The sequence below is a fragment of the Hyperolius riggenbachi genome, chromosome 6, assembly GCF_040937935.1.
Source record: "Hyperolius riggenbachi isolate aHypRig1 chromosome 6, aHypRig1.pri, whole genome shotgun sequence".
Taxonomy (NCBI): Eukaryota; Metazoa; Chordata; class Amphibia; order Anura; family Hyperoliidae; genus Hyperolius; species Hyperolius riggenbachi.
Window position 1 is genome coordinate 22,280,015 of NC_090651.1, and position 21,674 is coordinate 22,301,688.

The window sequence follows — 21,674 nt, forward strand, 5'->3', positions numbered from 1 at the left end:
ACAACAGACCAAGTATAACAATATTTGTTAACAATGAAATACAATCAAATCTTTAGTCATTTACTTATATTGAGTGCAGTGTATACAGAACATTATATATAAATGTAGATATTGCAGACTATAATACCATTGCATTTTAAATTTGACAGTGAGCAGAACTTCCCTAGTAAAGATGGCCACACACCATATAATTTTTTAAAATATCTGTTCAATTTAAGAATTGCAATCAATTTTTCTGACTGATTGTAAGATTTCAAAAATATGACCAATCTACCACACACTTATGTTAAATTTTTCCCCAATCATGATAAAAATAATTGGAAACTGACAAAATTGCTAGGGTGTGTATATTAATAAATTGACATGCTAACACACACCATACAATCTTTAGAAAGATTGAAGAAAAATATCTGGCATTCGGGATCGATAAAAATCAAAGAAAAACGGGAAATCCGATTGGATTTTTCAGTCAAATGAAAAAAAAAATCTTTTGATTTTTTCGGGAGATCCGATCGTTTTTATCGAATTGCCGTAAAATCGGATCATTTTATTGTATCGTGTGTGGCCACCTTAACTGGGGGCCCAAAGTCCTCCCAACTAAGTCACTAAGGAGGCACATCCATCTATTTATACACATATGTATATAGTAAGGATAAGTGTATATTCTGTATCTGACTATATGTGTGAAATTAGTTATTAGTTATCACTAATGTGTGATTCAGCTGTCCTTTAAGTCACTGCTTTAGAAGAAAGAATTCTTGGCGGAGTCCTTCCTTAGGATCGTGCCTTTGTGATGTTTTCTTTGATTGGAAGTTTATATAGTATATTTGTGCCGGGATCCATCCCTCCCCCGGGTCCGCTGGGCCCCCCGGCACAAAGCGTTGTTCCAGCTTATACTCTGCAGTCCGATCGCGTTCAGGAGCTGCTTAAACTCTGGCATTCTTTGTCCGCTCCGTGCCCAGCCTGCCTGGCATCTGTGGCACACACACATACATGGGCGCATACCGCTGGCCGGGACAAAGGAAAACGCTCTTTTTCCTCCCCTGGAAGGACACCGCGTACAAGAGCAGCATCCATAACTATATAGATCTATAGAGTTCCAGCCTGACATATAGGTGGAGGAATTCACTGTGTGCATGCCAAGCAGCGATGACACAATCACATTACCCAGCATGCCCCTCTCCGCAGACAATGCAGCGGAACTCTTCACAGAGATGGGTACACCATGCAAACAGCTGACAGATGAATAGCCACTGATGGCGCTCACAATAAACGCTTGCAAAGAGATGGAATTCACCATATTTACTACCTATAATCGCACTTGCTGGGCTGAGTTACATTTAGAGGGAAACTGCACTTATCCTAAACAGCAGCAACAAAGCAAATTTACAGTGTAATGTTATGTATAGTTAAAGTGAACTCGAGGTGAAAATAAACTGATGAGATAAAGAATTGTATTTATCCTCCTACTCCTAAAAATTACTTTTTTAGCTATCCCGTGGTTTTATTTTATATTTAAACATTTACAAAGTAGGTTGACTGTTTTATTGTCTCTGTTCAATGGCAGCCTATTAAAGCGGAATTAAAGAATGAATAAAGACAAAGTGTTTCACTTCCCTGGGGCTTCTGCCAGCCTCTTGCAGCCTTCCTGTCCTGCACCGGTCCTCCACGATCCTCCATTCCCCTGCGGCCAGCTAGTTTGTTACAGCCAACGCGTCAACTGCACCTACCTGCCTCGCATACCTTTCTTCGCATTCCCGCCCGCAATAGCGTCCTGTGCTATCAGCGCAGGACGCTATTGCAGGTGGAACGCGAAGAAAGATACTTGTGGCTCAGATGCAAGCGCAGTTGCCGTCTACTTACAAGTCAACAGTACGACTAACAAAACTAGCTGTCGGTGGGAGAATGGAGGATCGTAGAGGACTGGCTGGCAGAAGCCCCAGGTAAGTGAAACACTTTTTATTCAATCTTCAGTTTCGCTTTAGGTGTCCCTAAATGAAAATGCATGAACTGTTGACCTTTTTTTATCTCTCCTTGCTCTCAGTAGTTATATTCTGCCAGGAAAACTTTTATGGCTGTTCTTTGTTTATCAGCGAGGTTTACTATATTCCAGACAAGCTACCAACAAGACAGAAGCTGTCACTTCCATGCCTAGAAATTAACTCTTTCAGGTAGCAAAATAAAAAATAAGATAAACAGCCTGGTTATTGCACTGCACATACACATGCTTATCTCATGTCACCTGGTGTACAAGAAACTACTGTAATAGATATATAATTTTATTTTTTTTACAATATTTATAAAATTATTTAGTCAGTGTTTGCCCCATTGTAAAATCTTTCCTCTCCCTGATTTACATTCTGAAATATATCACAGGTGGCGACATCTTTACTACTGGCAGGTGCAGCTCTGCGGAATGTTTGTTAACCGAGAATGCCAAAGCCAGTGAAAAAGCAAAAGAAAACTACTGCGCTGTCTAAACACACTAATGGGCTGGTGGATGTGGATAGGTGCAGCTCCAAGTGCTGGGTGGTTCCAGTGGTTCTGTATGAGCAAAAGAAAAAAGAAAAAAGGAGCGCACCGCTGGTGCAATAAATTTTTTACTTAGGTAAAACACGCATAAAAATACACTTACAGTGTATAGTAGAACAATTGCGCCTGTATAGCCTGCCGGCAATCCTCCCCTGTCAGCCGCGCTTGGCCAGAGCTGCGGGGACCGATGTTACTGGCGTGGAGCTGGATGCGGTGGGCGGGGTCAGGTCGCGGAGGTGCCGTCTGACGTCACGACGCGTTTCGGCGTTAACCACGCCTTCGTCAGGTTTACCTAAGTAAAAAATTTATTGCACCACCAGTGAAAATAATGCCTGGTCTGGGAGGAGAATTCCACATAGCTAAACAGCCTAGGCTAAACATCACTGAGAGGGTGGAGCTACATACCAATACACAGCAATATATAGATACTGGAAGTGTTTCCGATGCTGAAATCAGGAAAATGACCATCGCATTTTGAAGCAGGCCTCTAAACTGATCAGAAATTCATCAAATCGGACACTTTTGTGACATCGATTCTCAGCAGATTTTCATCACATTGATCGAGTGTGATGAGGATGGAATGGGAAAACTGATGTGTTTAACACCACCAAAAAATTCAAATTTTTGTAAACCACAGCAACGCAAACGTTTGGAGTACAAACCACTCCTAATATAAGAACATGCCCAAATCCCCATTTGCTGCGCAGAGTGGAAAGTAACAACGTACGGTACACCAGAAATTCAAATTTCATTAATTCTTGTAACCATGGCAATGCAAATGTTTGGAGTACAAACCACGCACACTTCTCTTTGTGAACAGAACATGCCCAAATCCCCATCTGCTGCGCAGAGCGCAAAGTAACAACGTACAGTACCAAACGACAGAATATTTAGGAGGCTGAAATGGCAGATCTTGGTTGTTTTGGACGACCGTCTGCTGCACACAAGACCTTTGATCTTCAGATCAAAAGATCTTTTTTCTCAGCCGAAAACTTAAACTATCCATTTTTTTTTTAGCAGAGGGAGAGCATCAAGTAACCATGGCAACCTGCCCGTCGGTGATGGAGATATTACACTGGCTGCTGCGTTAGCACACTGCTGATCTGATCAGAGTTTACTGGCTGAGAGGAGGATTACAGTATAAGGCTGATTTCTGTACTCTAAAGAAGCCCACTAACGGTACAATCTCTCAAACCTTCGATCGCAGGATCGATTGGGCAGCGTTAGCAGTGCCGAGTGACAGTGAATGATCCATGTGTCAATTATTCCCTCAATCCGTTTTGGGACATTGTACCATTAATGGACATTTTTCAATACGAACCTGAACGCAGAACTTCCTCTCTGCTCTAAAAGATAAGAGACAGCATAATAACCTTTAAAGAAAAACATTTTTGTTATATCTTACAGAACAGTCCTGCAATAAATATGCAGTGTGTCTACCTCCTGCTTTCCTGGAAGCAGACAAAGGGTTAACATCCTGTTTTTACATATTAGCCGTGTCTGCCGAAGCTGACGAATTTCTAAGCTGACACAGCCGAGATATCAAATTACAGTTGTAATTAATCAAAGATGGGGTTCCTTAAAGTGAACCTCCAGACTAAAAATCTACTCAGCAGCACTGAAAAGTTTTGGTGTTTCAGTTTCACAGCATCAGAACTTTGTTTTTATTACCAAAGCCTCATTTTTAGCTGCTTAGAAGCTAAGCTCCACCCCATCAAAAACTGCCCAGGCATTTTTTCCGATGCTGTGCAAAGCATGATGGGATTTCTGATGAAGTTATTCTGGTTGCTTAGCAACTGGGAGGGGTGATCAGGACACAGGACAGTTGGAACTGTGTCTCATGCTCCCTGACACCTCCTTTCAACCAAAAAGATGGCTGCCCTCATAAAATCACAAACGTTTGCCTGTTCTTTTAAAACAGTGTGGGTAAGAGATTATATTACCTATTTTAAATTAACATAACTAATGTAACTTAATGACAGTATGCTTGGTTAGGCTGAAGTTGCTCTTTGTGAAATACATTGATCGTGAACCGCTGCTGAGACTCTTGGCCTCCTCTGCTGTCACCCCCGAGTTCCACCAGGTGGGGGGTGTATCACATGGCATGTATGTGACGTCACACACACACACGCCTAGCACCCCACATGGGTGACAGCGGAAGCAGGACAGGTGAGATTTTACTCTTCACAGACACCGAAGGGAACCCTTTACACTTTGGGGACAGCGACACTTTGGACACAGATCCTTCCATCATGTCCGATCAATGCTTTTGACTGATTTCAGCTCAAAATGGATCGAATCATTGATTGGGCAGACAAGTTTTAATCCAATTCGATACAATTATCCAACCGGATGATTGATTAGACCCCAACATCGCTAGATGTATGGCCACCTTATGGCTCCTTTTCCACTAGCCACGATCCGCACTGATTTACATGTAAATCATGATGCCCTTTTTCCATTAGCGTATTTTCGCAAATTGCAATAGTCAGGCTGCATGATGATTGGTGCGATTGCGTTTTAATCCCGATGGTTCACAGCGCAATCCCAGCAAGTGGAAAAAGTAGATTTTGCGATCGCAATTGCGCTTGCAAGTGGAAAAGGGCCCGAAGAGGAGATTTCGCCTGAAATCACATCAAGATCAAGTAGACAAGATGGTAAAACTGATGACTTCAGGCCAATCAATGTTGGATCCGGATATAATCGATCAGTTAGCGTATCGGGCTCGTATTGACCTGTGTATAGCCAGCATTACTCTGACAGCTGCAGCCATAAGCTCCCTGCTCCCGGCTGTCTGTAAAAACAAGGACAAAGAGGCGATCTTTATCCCCGCGCATGTGATGCTGAGTCAGCGACTTCCTCTCATTTGCATACTGCAGCCAAAGGCGCAAGATGGGAGATATTACTGGGATGAGACGAGGGAGGATAAAAATATAAAATAGATAAATAGTATGAAACCAAAAATATGAAAAGGAAACGAATGCACGCAGCATATAAATAACCCGTATACAGGAAGTGATATACAGCACAATAATCTCCTCTGTCTTCACCTCTAAATGGCAGAGAAGGACAGGGGGTCCAGCAGATGACAATCCATAGAGGATCTGAGGAGACCATCCTGTGTGTGAGACCACGCCCCCTGTGCTTCTGAGGACCAAGCAAGGGAGTTTCCCAGCATGCACCTGGCTCTCAGCGGCTGGAGTGCAGGTTTCCCAGCATGCACCTGGCTCTCAGCGGCTGGAGTGCAGGTTTCCCAGCATGCACCTGGCTCTCCTCAGTAGCTGGAGTGCAGGTGCACCTGGCTCTCCTCAGTGGCTAGAATGCAGGTTTCCCAGCATGCACCTGGCTCTCCACAGAGGCTGGAATGCAGGTTTCCCAGCATGCACCTGGCTCTCCTCAGAGGCTGGAGTGCAGGTTTCCCAGCATGCACTTGGCTCTTCAGAGGTCTGGATGCAGGTTTCCCAGCATGCACCTGGCTCTCCTCAGAGACTGGAATGCAGGTTTCCCAGCATGCACCTGTCTCTCCTCAGAAGCCGGAACACAGGTTTCCCAGCATGCACCTGGCTCTCAGAGGCTGGGATGCAGGTTTCCCAGCATGCATCTGGCTCTCCTCAGAGGCCGGAACGCAGGTTTCCCAGCATGCACCTGGCTCTCCTCAGAGGCTGGAATTCTGGTTGTTAAGTCCACTTTCCCACTAGTGGCTGCATGGTTCAGCTTGCGATTTCCTTTTTAATGGACAGGCAGTGTATAAACAATAGTAGCACTCAATATTTTCTCAGTCCCGACACGAAGTTCACGAGGGCTGAAAAATAAAAGTTAGCTGAAGAGGGAAACCGGTAACAAGAAACGGGAGCCTTGGAGGGACTAGAGACTTACTGTACAGTACATCTATGTAAAAACAATAGTATTTTATGTCAAATGAAGGCGATAGGAGCACCTGTTCAGTAAAACATAACATGAACCTCACTCTGAGGGAGATTGGTAAGTAGTGTTGGCTATTGGGGAGGTGAACAGATATATGCACATCCAATCGGGGAGCCCATCTTCTTCAGCCATTTTTCCCATGGTGGGGCAAAGAATTCCTGACTGCTGCAATGCATGCTGGGAGATGTAGTCCTCCAATATGAGTACATCTCCCAGCATGCACTATGGTGGTCAGGGACACCGCTGTTGGAGCTTGAAACTGTGGAGCCGTGAATCTTCCTGGAAAAGAGGGGGGCTAGGGAGCAGAACCCCCATAAGGTAAGAAGTACCCGTCACCCCCTAACAGCCCACACCATTTACAAACCTTCCTCAGGGGGATGTTCATTTTATATATTTTATTAATCAGTGTTTGCCCATTGTACAATATTTCCTAATCCCTGTTTACATTCTGAAAATTAATCACTGATGGCAACATCTTAAGTCTTGTCAGGTGCAGCTCTGTGGAAGGTTTGTTACTGAGGATTTTGAAACTGGTGATTATGCCTGGACTCCCAGAATGCTCTGGCAGGAGAATTCCACATAGCCTAGGCTGTGACATCACTAGGAGGGTGGGGCTACATACCAATATACAGTAATATAGAGCTATAGGAATTGTAACCAGGATAATTACTGCAACAGTGGATATCCTAAATAATTTACTGCATTCTACTATATGTCACCACAGGGCCTCTTTAAAGCGGACCTGAACTCAGAACTTCCTCTCTGCTCTAAAAGATAAGCAACAGCATAATAACCTTTAAAAAAAACAGTTCTTTGTTACAGCCAGGGCTGTGGAGTCGGTACAAAAATCTTCCGACTCCAACTCCTCAGTTTCTGAAACCACGACTCCAACTCTGACTCCGGGTGCCCAAAATTGCTCTGACTCCGACTCCTCGACTCCGACTCCTTAGTCTAATACTTAATAGGGCTGTGGATTTTGTACAAAAATCATCCGACTTCCGACTCCTCAGTTTCTGAACCCACGACTCTGACTCCAACTCCGACTCTGGGTGCCCAAAATTGCCCCGACTCAGACTCCTCGACTCCAACTCCACAGCCCTGGTTACAGCAGATACAAATCCTACAATAAATCTGCAGTATGTCTACTTCCTGCTTTCATGGAAGCAGACATATTGTTAACATCCTGTGTTTACAAATTAGCTGCTCTGCCGAGGCAGCCAGCTGACACAGCTGAGAGATCAAGTTACAGTTGCAATTAGTCACAGATGAGGAGGAATTAGGCTATCAAGGTACATTTCTTTCTGTTTTCCTTCTGTCCTGTGCAAGAGTTCAGGTGCACTTTAAATATACGTTGAGTTGCCTTTAAAAGATCTATACAGGAACATACTGTACAATTGTATAATCTCCATAAAACGAGCTAATATGTGGTTGTTTATATGTGATGACTTATGCTTTATAATCATCATCAAAAGCCACAAAAAGCCATCAGTCTATTCTGGGTCAAGGCAGACAAGCAATAAATATTAGAAATACGATTACAAAGGCATTGTAAAACCACAGAATATATCAATACTGACATCCTATGGCTTTCTAATTACCATGTTATCAGAGAGCAGTGGGGATGGGGTCAGGGAGGGGTTAACAATTCTGTATTCATGCAAATATTATGCAAATGATTGCAGATTGGACATAAACCTGTTGCATTGGCTCTGTTCCTTTCCAGGCTGCATAAGATTAGCATAAAATCTGCATCAGCTCGGAATTATTTGACTCTCATTGACAATTAGGCCTGGTGCACACCGAGCATTTTTTGAAGCGTTCCGCAAACCCCTTCTGCCTGTGAAAACGCTTGGCTAATGTATTTCAATGCGATGGTGTACACCGGCGGTTTTTAGCAAACCGCAAACGTCCAGCAGCACTTCTGCGGTTTGCAGAGGCGTTTCTGCCTCAATGTAAAGTATAGGAAAAGCTCAAACCGCTGGGGAAAAACGCTAGATCAGAGCGGTTTCCAGGCGTTTTTGTTCCAGAAGCTGTTCAGTAACATCTTTACTGTAACAATATATGACATCTGCTACACAAAAACGCTCCCAAAAACGCTAGGCATGTTTAGAAAACATCTCTAACCATGCCTAGAATCGCTCTGAAATCTGCTTCAAAAACCGCTAGCGTTTTGGGGATCTGCTGGCGGTTTTGGTGTGCACTGAGCCTCAAACAAGATCAATAGCAAAACTGGATCTCCTGATCAAAGTTCAACCGTTTTTTTAGGTCAAAATTTACGCAGAACAAGCGGCCATATTTTTTTTTATTTATTATTATTTTTTTTTTATATTTATTTCATGAGATGCTTTCATCAAACCAAACGCATAACCTACTAGGAGCCAGTTCACTCTGGCGTAAGGGAGGCAGGCTTGCGGCGTCTCGTAAGCGATGCTAAGCGCTTTTCTGCTTCATGCAAAAAAGTGTTTGGCAACGGTTAGGCCTTGTTCCCATCAGTGACGTTTGTGCGCTTTTCAGAGCGCATTGCCCTGTGCGTTCTGCAAGGTATTGATTTTCCCATGTAAATAAATGTACTTGGTTCACATCTATGGGCTGCGCTAAGCTCCGTTACAAAAACAGTGTTGCGTGCATTTGTGCATTGAGCTGGAAACCGCACATCAATGCAAGTGAATGGGTGCGCTTTTTAGCGTGTAGAAGTGCATACAAGCGCACAGAAACGCATGCGGTTTTTTTACCCATAATTGGAAAAAAAACACATTTATATATGAAAACGAAGCTTTATTGACAACTGCTGCTGCTACAATAAGCAATACATGCTTAAAAAAGCACACTGCAACACACTGAAACGCGCACAAACGCATGCGTGTTTGACCATGCGTTTTCAAACGATTCTCACCGCACCTAATGTGAACGAGGCCTTACACAGGTTTTGTCATCACGTCACATTTTAACCTCTCTAGGGGAACATGGAAGCACCGAACACAGCCGATCCTAGACGGTACAACGGAGCGCCCAGGACACTTAGACAGGAATAAGTGCGGCATGTACACAAACAAGGCGAAGAACTTTAATAGTCGTTGGACCCTTTAGCAGCCAAATTATTTTGAGGCTTGCAAGTGCTCCAGAGCAATTTAAACACATTTTTTAAATTATTTATTTGTTATATTTCTTTGCTTCTTATTAGTACTGCTGTAATGTGTAATTATGGCCACTTGTCACTGGGAGGCAGTGTGAGACAATAGCAGAGGACTTCTGCTTTCAGTTTCTATATTTTCTGCTAGCAGAGAGACTTCAAAGCATTCCAAGAATTTACAGCACAGCAAGGTCTGCCGACTGAGGTCCAAAGCATCGCACTTATCTCAAATGATATAACTAGCTAGCTGCTAATGGGTTAAAAAGAACTTCTATTCATCTGAATGACGAATGCCACAATCGCCATGTTTAAATGCTGTGTGAATTGGCCCTAAAACAGATAACATGCTACAAGTAGAAATACCTTAGGCCTCATTTGCACTACACAACGCAGGGGTCATGCATTTGTACATCACACCACACCTGCGTTGCTCTTTATTGCCGATACCACTCAGTGACCGTAAAGGGGACAGTGCGTTGTCGCATCGCTCTGCAGAGCATGAGAGTGAGATAGTGGTGTCTACGCACTTCTGATGTACTCGCATACCACGCACTATACTTACTGCTACAATACGCACAGCAGCGGCAGGTTTTAGATTAGCCCATCTCCTCATGGGGGATTCTCAGTTGATCAGTCCAAGTGCCAAAATAGTTTGCTGTGTGTGTGTGTGTGTGTATAGTGTGTGAGTGTGTGTGTGTATAGTGTGTGAGTGTGTGTGTGTATAGTGTGTGTGTGTGTGTGTGTATAGTGTGTGTGTGTGTGTGTGTGTGTGTGTGTGTGTGTGTGTGTGTGTGTGTGTGTGTGTGTGTGTGTGTGTGTGTGTGTGTGTGTGTGTATGTGTATAGTGTGTGTGTGTGTGTGTATAGTGTGTGTGTGTGTGTGTATAGTGTGTGTGTGTGTGTGTGTGTAGTGTGTGTGTGTGTGTATAGTGTGTGTGTGTGTGTGTGTATAGTGTGTGTGTGTGTGTGTGTGTAGTGTGTGTGTGTGTGTGTGTGTGTGTGTGTGTGTGTGTGTGTGTGTGTGTGTGTGTGTGTGTGTGTGTGTGTGTGTGTGTGTGTGTGTGTGTGTGTGTGTGTGTGTGTGTGTGTGTGTGTGTGTGTGTGTGTGTGTGTGTATATAGTGTGTGTGTGTGTGTGTATATATAGTGTGTGTGTGTGTATATAGAGTGTGTGTGTATATATAGAGTGTGTGTGTGGGGGGGGGAGGGGATAGCTTGCAAGTTTGTGTAGATTCCTTTCAGGGATTGCTCTTGTAAAATAATAAACAAAATAAGAAGATGGTCTAGTCCAACACCTGTCAGTTCTGTTAGATTTCTATTACCTACTTTACCTCCTGAGCGGTATGGACGAGCTCAGCTCGTCCATCACCGCCGGAGGCTGCCGCTCAGGCCCTGCTGGGCCGATTTTCTTCAAATAAAGTGCAGCACACGCAGCCGGCACTTTGCCAGCCGCGTGTGCTGCCTGATCGCCGCAGCTCTGCGGCGATCCGCCGCGAGCAGCGGCGAAAGAGGGTCCCCCCAGCCGCCTGAGCCCAGCGTAGCCGGAACAAAAAGTTCCGGCCAGCGCTAAGGGCTGGATCGGAGGCGACTGACGTCAGGACGTCGGCTGACGTCCATGACGTCACTCCGCTCGTCGCTATGGCGACGATCTAAGCAAAACAAGGAAGGCCGCTCATTGCGGCCTTTCTTGTTTATTCTGGGCGCCGGAGGCGATCAGAAGAACGCCTCCGGAGCGCCCTCTAGTGGGCTTTCATGCAGCCAACTTTCAGTTGGCTGCATGAAATAGTTTTTTTTTTATTAAAAAAAACCCCTCCCGCAGCCTCCCTGGCGATCTCAATAGAACGCCGGGGAGGTTAAGAGACAATACCACAGGAGAAAAATAATTTATGGCTCATTTCACTCTGGAAGAAAGGTACTTCTCACTTGTTTGTGTTTACATGTATTTTAATTGTAACATTTCTTTTGCAATAGTTGGCCTTTCATTGCTGCGTTATTTTCTCCAGAAACTTTAATTCAGCTTTCAAAAATGTTTTGGATAACTTTTGGAGAATAAACTTTTTATTTAAAAACGTATAAACAACAGAGGTCATTCTTATTCTGCCCCCGATCCTCCGGCGTTGTCGCCCCCTGCGCGCCATCATTGTCCTTTTGCGGCCCGGCCTGAATACGCCAACACGTGATTCCCGATAGAGATGGAAAACTCATGCTGCAATGTTCTCACACCGGCTCCTGGTACGCAGGAGAGGAAACCGAGGTCAGATCTCCCCAGGACGGCCACACATGTGCAGATCTCAAGCTGGGACCGGACAATAAACGCAGGGAAAGCAATATTTCTGAGTCCGGAGGAGACACGTTTCCAGCATGGAGGGCATTGTCTGGTGTCCGCAGCCAAATAACCTCATTCTTCGTGGAGCAGCGAGAGACCGCGGTGCGCGCTGGGCAGACGGAGATCTGTGAGAGTCAGTCGGCAATGCCAGATCTGCAGATGTTCTGCAAAAAAACACGTCCAGAGCTTAATGAGCTACTCTACACTCCGCAAACACAACTCGCTACGGGAGGGATAAAATATGCATTATTCTGTCACGCTAGACTGAACAGCGAGAGGGAAGGTATATATATATATAGATGAGAGAGAGAGAGAGAGAGAGAGAGAGAGAGAGAGAGAGAGAGAGAGAGAGAGAAACGCAGGTGCCGGGGTGTGCAGTATATGTTATTTATCCGCGAGTTTACACCCTGCCTAACACCCGGGAAACATGCGTAAGGTGATTAAACTTTTTCCAATTGAATTAACTTTACCCTCCCCAAGTTTTCTAAAAAAAAAAAAAAAAACGTTTGCTTTCTTAAAACAGAAAGAATTTGCGATAATTCAGGTTGGAGTGAGCTTGAGATGTCTCCCAGTGCATCACTACTGAGTATATGCAAATTAACCATTGTACCCTTAGAAGCTAAACACACCTCCAGAACCGCTGGAATGCAATGATGTGTCAATTTGTTAATTTGTACAGAGCCATAATAATCCAACATGCATACAGACTGTTTCGGATTGTTTGATCCTCATCAGTGCATGACATGGATTAATTTGGCTCTATGCAGTAGGGCTTGTAACACCGAGAGGTACAGACTAACCAGCAAGCTCATGGTGACCCAGAACTCATTGGAGTGTGTAAGGGACTACAATGGTCCTAAAAGCCCCCTTACTAAGATGTTAAGAAAAACAAAAGTTTGCTTTCTTAAAACAGAAAGAATTTGCGATAATTGCTGAATATGTGCAAATTAACCATTAACCAACAAACTAAGGGCTCATTTCCACGGGCAGTTGAAATGTGTGCTCAGCAAGCAGTTACCAGGCAGCAGTGAGCAGTTACCAGGCAGCAGTGAGCAGATACCAGGCAGCAGTGAGCAGATACCAGGCAGCAGTGAGCAGATACCAGGCAGCAGTGAGCAGTTACCAGGCAGCAGTGAGCAGTTGCCAGGCAGCAGTGAGCAGTTACCAGGCAGCAGTGAGCAGTTACCAGGCAGCAGTGAGCAGTTGTGAGAGTTTGAGAGGCTTTTCACTGCCTATAAACTGCTCCTGAAAATGAGGCCTTTTTTTCCATGGACTGTTGATAGGCAGTGAAATGCCTCTCAAACTCCCACAACTGCTCACTGCTGCCTGGTAACGGCTCACTGCTGCCTGGTAACGGCTCACTGCTGCCTGGTAACGGCTCACTGCTGCCTGGTAACGGCTCACTGCTGCCTGGTATCTGCTCACTGCTGCCTGGTATCTGCTCACTGCTGCCTGGTATCTGCTCACTGCTGCCTGGTATCTGCTCACTGCTGCCTGGTATCTGCTCACTGCTGCCTGGTAACTGCTTCCTGAGCACACTGCTCAACAGTTCGTGGAAAAGAGTCTTTAGGCTAGGTAAACAGTGGTCAGTTGCATAACGCATGCGTTATATTGAGTGTGAACTGCAGTGGAGACTGGGTAGACCGTGTTTCCCCCGAAAATAAGACACAGGCCCATATGCAATTCACTTTTTCTCCTGGGTTTTCTCCTAGGTGATATTTTAACACCTTGTCATAAAATCCCTTTTAAAGGGATACTGTAGGGGGGGGTCGGGGGTAAATGAGTTGAACTTACCCGGGGCTTCTAATGCTCCCCCACAGACATCCTGTGTTGGCGCAGCCACTCACCGATGCTCCGGCCCCGCCTCCGGTTCACTTCTGGAATTTCAAACTTTAAAATCTGAAAACCACTGCGCCTGCGTTGCCGTGTCCTCACTTCTGCTGACGTGACCAGGAGTGTATAGCACAAGCCCAGTATGGTCTGTGCCTGCGCAGTACACTCCTGGTGACAGCGCGCAGTACGCCCCAGGTAAGTTCAACTCATTTTCCCCCGACCCCTCTACAGTATTCCTTTAAGCCAGTGGCGAGTAAGCCAATAATCAAAATTTCAATCATACTTTTTCACCAACTTTTGGGCACTTTTTCAATTGTAGAATGCTGAAAAGATATTGACAAAAAAATGTTATAAGAGAAGACGAAAATTATCTCCTTGGAGATAAGGCAGGAGAAAAAGTTAATTGCATATGGGCCATTGTCCTATTAATTTCACTTCCAAAAGATGTGCTAGGGCTTCTTTTCGGGAAGGGCTTATATTTTGAGGGGTATAAAATCGGACGTGGTGCTAGTGTATGGGGAGGTGCGCAGTCTCTTACCGCACCTCTCTTGTGGTAGCATCCCCCTCCACTCACATGTAAACCGATCCAGTATCCCAACACGGTCGGCGCCCTTTGACCCGGTCGCCGCATGCTTGCATTATAAGCCCTACCCCGATAGTAAGCCCTAGCGGCAGTAAGGGGAAAAAGTTTGACAACTTGTGTTTCTACTGGAGCCGATGGTCTCATGGGCAGGACCAAGACTCCGTCACTGGGCCAATCACTGCACTCGCTGCAAGGCATGGGCTCACGAGTAGTTACGAGTCTCTAAGGACTCGGATTTAAATGAGGCTTAATTGCCTCCGGTGTGCGGCTGGATGAGAAGGGGTTAGTTACCCATAATACCGTCGTCCTCCAGCTTGCACACGTTCTATTGGACGTGTTGCAAGCCTCACCACCACGCACTTCCTCCATCCAGCTTGAAGGAGGAAGTGCGCGTAGTGAGGCTTCCAACTGTTTGGAGACCAGGGAGGACGACGGACTTATGGGAAACAAACCCCTTCTTATCCAGCCGCACACCTGAGGCAATTAAGCCTCATTTAAATCATGAATTTGAGTCCTTAGGGACTTATAACTACTCGTGAGCCCATGCCTGGTTGCTGCTACTCAGCGAGTGCAGTGATCGGCCCAGTAATAGAGCCATAGTCCCGCCACGAGACACAAGTTGCCGTACTTCTTTCCCATAGGCTGAAGATCAAGGACACAGCAGCATGGAGCTGGGAGGTAGAAGGGGAATAGGGGGACATCGCAGGACACTGGGGACATCATGACATGGAGCTAGGGGTAAGAGGAGAATGCAGGGGGACATCAGAGGACATCACGAGGACATACGGTTACATGGGACACAGGGGGTAGAGGACACCACGGGTACAGAGGGAGACACTAAAGGTACAAATACTTTCGTCATGAAGGAGTCCGCACACAGACTGATCGGAGCAATCACCACAAGTTTATTGTCCCATCACATGTATATAAGTCCACAGTATATGTCTTTTCTGCTACCCGCCTTGATAAAGGGGACCCTGAGTGGCCCCGAAACGATCGTTGGCCTATGCAGGTCAGACTGTGGACTTATATACATGTGATGGGACAATAAACTTGTGGTGATTGCTCCGATCAGTCTGTGTGCGGACTTCTTCATGACGAAAGTATTTGATGGCCTTGGGGCCCGGCACCAGCTTACCCACTGACGTGAGTGCGGTCTTTTGATTCACTAAAGGTACAAGGGACACAAGAGGTGGAGCCAGCAGAGGAAGAGGCGGCACAGTGGGGAAGGCAGGAGGACACACACCAAAGGAACTTGTGTGTTTATAGAAATATAAGACATCCCCTGAAAATAAGCCCTAGCACAACATTTGGAGCAACAATTAATATAAGACACTGTCTTATTTTCGGGGACACACAGCACAAAGCCTGTTTGCAGCGAGTTAGAATAACACGATTAGTTACAACACAGAACTGTGAACAGGCCCATAGCATTGTATGGGCAGTGAGTTGACATGAAAAATTACTCTGCAACGCAACTGAGCACCGTGAACTAGGCCCTAAAGCCGAAGAGATTCCTCAGATACTTTCTATCTCACGCTTACGTTCGCCCGTTTGCCTGGAGTCCTGCATTATACTGCTGAGAATAAACGGCTGCAATAATTGTGAACGATAAAAAGACTTTATTCTGTTGTTTGTGAGACGCTTTATTCAGAGCAAGAAACATAAAAGCAGTGGGGGCTGCCCTGGGGCCAGGAGGAGGCATCCTGAAGTCCCCCCAGGAAGCCACTTCAGCTTAAAGATGTCACAGCGGTCCCCGCGCCAGCAAGGCTTCCTCAGAGACCCGCGGCACAGAAATAGATGGATGATAAGTTTCCAGGAACTTTGTGTCCTGAGCAGCACTGTGCGATCGCCTGCGTACTTTCCCTGCTCTATATTCTCACTGCTCTTAGCCGAAGTCTCTGTGTACGCACACCCGCCGCGGCCATCTCCTCCAAGCCTTCTTTATCCCAGCGGGGAGTTCCTTGCACGCTGTTGGATAGATGTGGGAACCGTTAATAATGTCCCAGCAGATAAAGAGTGGAACCGCCGCCTTGTGCGAGCGCTTTCCCTCCCAAATAACCGTCCTGGCGAGTGAAACAGACGCGGCCGGCCGTCCATTTCCCGATCGCGTACTGTTAGGGAATTTGTGAAAACTACATCTCGAGGAAAAATACAATTATTAGAGCCATCGGTCTGAATTCAGCACCAGAAATCCTGGAGACAGCTATGAAATTTTAAAGGGACACTTAAGGCAACAACAAAAAATGAGTTTTACTCACCTGGGGCTTCTGCCAGCCCCCTGCAGCTGTCCGGTGCCCACGCAGTCTCTCTCCGATGCTCCTGGCCCTGCCAGCAGCCACTTCCATTTTCGGCGGCAGGCCTGGAAACGCGGGTGATTCTTTGCGTCCCTGGCCACAATAGCAGTATAGAGGGCGCTATTGCGGCCAGGAACACTAAGAATCACTAGCGTTCCCAGGCCTGTCGCCGAAAATGGAAGTGGCTGCCGGCGGGGCCAGGAGCATCGGAGCGAGACTGCGAGGGCACCGGACACCTGCAGGGGGCTAGTAGAAGCTCCAGGTGAGTAAAACTCATTTTTTGTTGTTGCCTTAAGTGACCCTTTAAGAGAGGTGTCACATGACTTCATTGGCATACACATCGAATTTTGATTGGCCAATCGCTGACCAATTTTACCGTCTCCATGCACTATGAGGGCCAGCAGATTTTAAATACCATAAACACAATGTGTAAATAAGCTCCCATACTGCATAGAAGTGGTAAATTTGGCCAGTCAATGGGCAATCAAAATTGGATGTGTGTAACAGACTTTATTATTAACAACTTATTTCAGTGACTGTTCACTAGCGTTAGCAACTAGCTGCTATCTCCTTGCTTATCTATCTCTGTATAGATCCTTTCCAGGGAGTGCTTTTGTAAGGAATAAATGCAAACACTGAGAATCCCCCATGAGGAGATGGACTGGTCCAAAACATTTGTACCACCCACTATAAGCAACAGCAACATAGGAAATATACTTACATACAAGCCGAAAAAAAAAAAGGGTCCCAAAAGGGTGGGGGTTGGCTTATATGAGAGTCATGAGCGTAGTGACACCCCTGATTGTGCTGTGCCTGCAGCACTGAGCACATGACGGGGTGCGGGGGGGGGGGGGGGGTCACGCGGCCGTCATCGCATAGCTTTTTATCTTACATTGCGGTGGGTGATGTACCCAGGGAGGTCACAACCTGTGGGGGGGGTGGGGGTCACACTGCCATCAGAGCATAGCTTTTTCTTTTATAATGTACTGGGGGCTGCATTGGGAGGGGGAGGCACTAATGACTATCCTGCAGCACTCGCTGCCCGAACAAGTGGATTCCAGCGCAGGAGACTTGGGAGCAGCCGGCGCCACCATAGACCATAATAGGAATTACAGCTATAGCAGAGCACAGGGAATAACTTCTGCACTGTCAGAAGACGGAGCTGAAGTTACTTTTAAAGGGAAGGTCCAAGAAAAATAAAACAATGAGTTTCTCTTACCTCTGGCTTCTACCAGCCCCATGCAGCCATCCTGTGCCCTCGTAGTCACTCACTGATGCTCCAGTCCCCCGCTGGCAGCTTTCCGACCTCGGAGGCCTCTCCAAGGTGATCCAGCACAGCTCTTTTATAAAAGAGCTGTGCTGGATCACCTTGGAGAGACCTCCGAGGTCAGCAAGCTGCCAGCGGGGGACTGGAGCATCAGTGAGTGACTACGAGGGCACAGGATGGCTGCATGGGGCTGGTAGAAGCCAGAGGTAAGTGAAACTCATTTTTTTATTTTGATTGGACCTTCCCTTTAAAACACTGTAATTCGACCGCCAGAATTACATCATTCCCCACTATCCACGTGGACCTGGAGGGGGAATAGTAATTACCGCCGCCGGGACTTGTGCAGGAGCAGGGTGAGCCGTATATCGGCTGTATCCTCACCTGTGCATGTTTGTGGTTTTCTGCAAAACATGTACTGTTGGTGGGCCTTGAGGACAGGGTTGGGGAACACGGCTTTAAAACATATGTCAGAGTGAACCTAAAGCGTGAAATAAAGCAAGAGTTAGATACTTACCTCAGTAGAGTCCAGAGGCTTCTCCCATTTTCCTCAAGCCCAGTAATCCAGCACTGGGACCCTCTAAGCATATCTAATGTAAGCACAATCAGGGTGCGCACGGCTCGGGGCCATACATGCGTAGTCGCCTGCAACTGACCAGCTTTGAGGGGGTCACCGCTGCTCGCTGGAGGGTCTCGGAAGGACGGCGCGGGCACAGGATGACTGCTGGGAGCTGCAAGAAGCCACAGGTAAGTGAAACTACTTTTTCGTTTGTTTGTTTTTTTACTTAAAGGACCACTATTGCGAAAAAGTAGGCAGTTAAAATCTGACAGAACGGACAGGTTTTGGGCCAGTCCATCTGCTCATGGGGGATTCTCAGGGTTTTCTTGCTTTTCAACAGCATTTAGTGTCAAAGTTTGAAGATGAATGTGGGCTCTAAACCCCACCCAGGTGTTGCTAGCCCAGTCAGAAGACCAATCAGTATGTGGCAGAATGCAGGCGGAGTACATACCACAAGCTACATCTCCGCCTCTAGATGCCTCAGAAAGTATTTTTTTACTTTGTCGGAGTTCCCCCACAGACATGACAGCAGTGGCGGTTCCTGGCAGATCCCACCTTGTCGTCAGACACGTCTGCATCTCCTCTGCTGCGGGATTGGGCCGCCCATGATAATTGGTTTAACTAAAGGAACAAAACGAGTAATTGAATTCGCTAATCTGTGAAACAGAAGAACTAATTAAAAACACAATAAACGTTGATTCTGTCGGGGAGTAATGAGTGGCGTCTCGGAGAAGAAAGGTGTAAAACAATTAAAATAAACATTGTTACATCCCTAAATACCTGCATTTAATCATGCCTCAGTTTAAGGCCGCCTCCGGCTCTCCGTCCCCCTCCCAGAAGCCTTTGTGGCCGCCTTCTATAGAAGAGAGCACTGCAGATTTCACGCCAAAACAAAAGCCATTTAGGGTCAGACACCCTGAAGCGGAACTTCCAGCAGAAAGGAGGCGGTGGGGGGCTCATCAACGGTGTCAAAACCACAAGAAAAGGTCCAAAGTGGAGAAGAGTGCAGAAAAGACCAGAGTACGCTTTCATCCAGCCGCCCGGCCTGTGAAACCTCCTGCATGGAGAGAAGAAGCTCCAGGATCAGGAGGGGCTCACAAAGTTCTAAAAACCTCACTGAAGCGGTGGAGATGGATATGGGGAACCACTGAGCAAATGTTTACTTCTTAGTCACAGAATAAAGTTACTTTCTAGAGTAAGAAGTCAGACTTCTACTCATATGCACCAATTTCTGGAGTAAGAGGTCTGACTCCTACTGTTCTGCAGGCACTCCCTGCTGTCTATCTCATGCCAGCTACCAGTCATTTTATTCTCCTATCGTCCTCCTCTCCCCAAATGCCCTACTTTCCACCCCTAATATCCTTCTCCTCAAACCTAATACCCTACTCCTCACCACTGATACCTTCCTCCTCACCCCTGACACCCTACTCCTCACCCAATAGTTTCCTCCTCACCCCTGCTAGACCCCCTGACACTCTACTCCTTACCACCGATACCTTCCATCTCACCCCTGCTAGGCTGCTACCCTACTCATCACTGATACCTTCATTCTCACCCCCTTACACCCTATTCCTCACCCAATACCTTCCTCCTCATCACTGATACCTTCCTCCACACCAGACACCCTACTCCTCACCCTTGGTGCCTTCCTCCTCACCAGACACCCTACTCCTCACCCGATACCTTCCTCCTCACCCTGCTAGGATGCTACCCTACTCCTCACCACTGATACCTTCCTTCTCATCCCAACACCCTATTCCTCACCCAATACCTTACTCATCACTGATACCTTTCTCCACACCAGACACCCTACTCCTCACCCCTGGTGCCTTCCTCCTCACCAGACACCCTACTCTTCACCCGATACCTTCCTCTTCACTCCTGCTAGGATGCTACCCTACTCCTCATCCGATACCTTCCTCCTCGCCCCTGCTAGGATGCTACCCTACTCCTCACCACTGATACCTTCCTCCTCGCCCCTGCTAGGATGCTACCCTACTCCTCACCCGATACCTTCCTCCTCGCCCCTGCTAGGATGCTACCCTACTCCTCACCACTGATACCTTCCTCCTCGCCCCTGCTAGGATGCTACCCTACTCCTCACCACTGATACCTTCCTCCTCACCCTGCTAGGATGCTACCCTACTCCTCACCACTGCTACCTTCCTTCTCACCCCCCGACACCCTATTCCTTACCCAATACCTTCCTCCTCACCATTGATACCTTCCTCCATAGCAGACACTCCTCACCCCTGATGCCCTACACCTCACCACTGATACTTTCTCCTCACCCATAAACCCCCCCCCCCCCCCCCCATGGCACAGGTGTTGCTGGGAGGACCAATAATGCAGCAGGCACAATTTAATTATTCCTCTACCAACCAAAGTTCCTTACTGTGAATCAAAATCCACAAAGTATTATTCTGAGAAAAACTATGCTGACAGGATACTTATCTTCTAACAGGCTCATTTTATAGAGAACATCTTGAAACAGAACACTTACTGCCCTTGGATAACAAGATATAAAACACAGAGAAAAGGGTTTTGGGGGGGGCAGGTTTAGGAAGTAAAAATAAAGGGAGGGGAGCTTGAAGGGAAAAATTGCAGTGACTGGAGTCTCTTGGATGCTGCAGTGTCTATAACCGCTCTCAATGAAAGCTTTATGCATGAGAGACGCAAAACACAAGCATCAGCGTGTAATCAGAAAGGTGAAAACTCTTTAACCGCTTACAGACCAGGTTTTTTGAAATTGACACCCTGGTTGGGACCTGTTATCCCTGCCACGGCGTAGATCAGTGGTCCTCAAACTAAGGCCCGCGGGCCGAATGTGGCCCCCTAAGGCTTTCTTACCGGCCCCCCACACAGAAAATGTATTGCTTATAAATGCAGTCAGCTACATCTTTAAATATTGGTGGTCCACATATGGAATAGCAGTGCAGCACCCCCCCCCCCCATCCACATGGAAGCCAGAAAGCAGAAATGTTGCTGGTTTCCAATCAAATTCCACATCAGGTGACACTGCTGTCCAATTGGCTTGCAGATTGTCACCTGGGTATGCTTCACTGTCTGGTCCGCAAAGACTTCTACATCATTTTATGTTTACTCCGGCCCCCCAGCGGTCTGAAGTATGTTGACCCGGCCCTCAACTCAAAACGTTTGGGGACCCCTGGCGTAGATCTTAAAAGATAAATGTAGTGAGAGGTATGTGGAGGCTGCCATATTTATTTC

General features: G+C 46.6%; 1 protein-coding gene across 2 annotated transcripts in view; it reads right to left on the reverse strand.

The window, feature by feature from the left end:
- The window catches only part of LRP8 (LDL receptor related protein 8), a 308,337-nt gene that overhangs the window by 242,618 nt on the left and 44,045 nt on the right, over window positions 1-21,674 (reverse strand). The gene's annotated exons all lie outside the window — the stretch shown is intronic.